The 2,120-nt window shown below is 57.6% G+C and overlaps 1 protein-coding gene across 1 annotated transcript in view; it reads left to right on the forward strand.

Annotated features, from left to right (window-relative positions):
• Positions 1–1,267: 1,267 nt before the first annotated feature.
• Positions 1,268–2,120, forward strand: part of Bbc3 (BCL2 binding component 3) — an 8,868-nt gene continuing 8,015 nt past the window's right edge. Inside the window, exon 1 of the mRNA XM_023704629.1 lies at positions 1,268–1,353. The gene's annotated coding sequence lies outside the window, so the exon portion shown is untranslated. The remainder of the gene's footprint in view (positions 1,354–2,120) is intronic.

Genomic DNA, 2,120 nt, shown 5'->3' on the forward strand with positions numbered 1-2,120 from the left:
GTATTTAGTACAGGGTCTACAGGGTCTCACTACACAGATCAGACTCAAAGTGATCCTCCTGTTTTCAGCCTCCCAAGTGCTGGGATTACAGGTGCACACCACCACGCCCAGTCTCAGTCTCAGCCTCAGCACGCCCAGGGGCAGGGCTGACACTGCACGGCACGTAGGGATCAAACCCCTGTCCCCGCGCCTGCTTAGCCAGGTGCTTTAGTCCACTGAGCTATCTGGCTAGCTCTTGATCGTGTACTTTTGTCATGACTCATCAAACTGCATACCTAGAGTGACTTTCATTGTGTGTAAATATATCTCAGTGAACTTGAATAAAAAGCAAGAAGCCTGGGCGTTTGATGTGGCTCTGTGGCGGCCCTTGTATATGTCCTGGGTTTGCTCCTAATCCACTGTCTGAAAAGCAGCTGGAGGGGCTGGGCGTACCTCAGTGGCAGAGCTGTGTGACCAACCTGGGGAAAGCTCTGGGTTCTCACTTCTTCTGTTATTTTTGCGGGGGAGGGTACCAGGGATTAAACTCGGGACCTTGCCCTTGCCAGGCAGGCGCTTATGCCGCTGAACTATCTCCGCAGCCCTTTTCTGCTTTTTGAGACAGGGTCTCACTTTGTTGGTTTAGTCTGGCCTTGAACTCCGTAGCCCAGGCTGGGCTGGAACTCAGAGTGATCCTCCTGCCTCAGCCTTCCAAGTGTTAAGGTTATAGGCGTGTACCAACACACCAGAACCTTTGCCTGGGTTCTACCTCTTGCACCAAGACCAAAATCATAATAACCCCCTGGGAGAAATGGAGACAGAGGAGGAAAGAAGGCTGAATTATCCCTGGACATTTAGAATGGGAAGTTTCATTCAGGGATTTGGGTTTGCTGCAGCTCTAGGGAAATGTAAGGAATCGTCCCCTGGATGACGCCAAGTCTGAGGCCCGCACAAGCCAGCTGGAGAGCCAGTGTACTGGACGTTCTTTCCCAGCCAGCCCAGGGCTGGGCGCCCAGAGGTGCCGCACCCACTGGTGATGGGATTGGGTTTGGGAGCGATGCAGAGGAATGAAAAGTGTCAGCCAGCCCATAGTCCATGGTGCTGGGGGAGGGAAAGTCAACAGTCAGAAAGGGGAGGGAACCGACAATCAGAAACTGAAAAGAGAAAGGGAACAGAAAGCCACCAGCGCAGAGTGGAATGGGGCACGGGGGCTGCCCGGGCATGTCCATGCCAGGTGCCTGGGGCTTCCTCCTTCCCACGGGTCCAAGGCCAGATTTGCGGGGAACACGGGCAGATGTGGACGCTCCAGAGTGTGTGCCATCAGGGGGCCGGGTAACAGGAGCCTATCAGAGGAGTGATTTTGTGCAATGAGACTAGGTCTGTCTCTTCCGGGCCTGCAGTGATCTGTGTGTTGTTCTGGATTTGGATTCAGTGTTCTTGCGCGAGTAAGTTGGGTGCTTATGTGTGTGTACCCATCAGGAGTGGGGCTTGGACTGGGCTCTGCGTCCAGGTGTCCCTGTGACAGGTGTCTGTGCCCAGCTCTGTCTGTGTGCAGGAGGAGCATGTCCCATTGTGCCTGGGAGAAAGTCCCTTCCACCCCAAGCCTGCCACTACGTCCCCGGCCAGCCCTTGTGTGTGGTGGAACCTGGACCGTGGGGATGCGACGCGTGTGAGCACAGTTTGTGGGTCTGGGTGTGCTCAGCAGCGAGTGTTTGCGGGACTACTACATGTGTCTAACATTGTGACAGCCTGTGTGTCCAGGGACCCTGGTAATGACTTGGTCTGTGTGTTTGTGACTGGGGTGTGTGTGGTCATCAGTCTGTGCGTGTGAGTCCGTGGGGCCGTGGCCGTGTCAGCACGTGACTTTGTATACCTCGGAGCGCCAGCCAGTCAGTGAGCCTGCGTGCGGTCCCAGTGCCTGTCTGTGGGTCCCAGTCAGTGTGTCAGTGTGTCAGTGTGTCCGGCTGTCCGCCCTCGCGACTCCTCGCTGCCGGCCAGGACCCGCCCCGCCTCCGGCGGCAGGGAAACCCCCCGCACGGAGGTAGGGGGCGCGGCGCTCTGCAAGTCCCGACTTGTCCCCGGCGGGCGGGCGGGCCTGTGGCGTCACGCGAGGGCGGGGCGTGGGACCCGCCGGGCGGGGGCGG

This window comes from Octodon degus, unplaced genomic scaffold (genome assembly GCF_000260255.1).
Source record: "Octodon degus isolate 3935 unplaced genomic scaffold, OctDeg1.0 scaffold00197, whole genome shotgun sequence".
NCBI lineage: Eukaryota > Metazoa > Chordata > Mammalia > Rodentia > Octodontidae > Octodon > Octodon degus.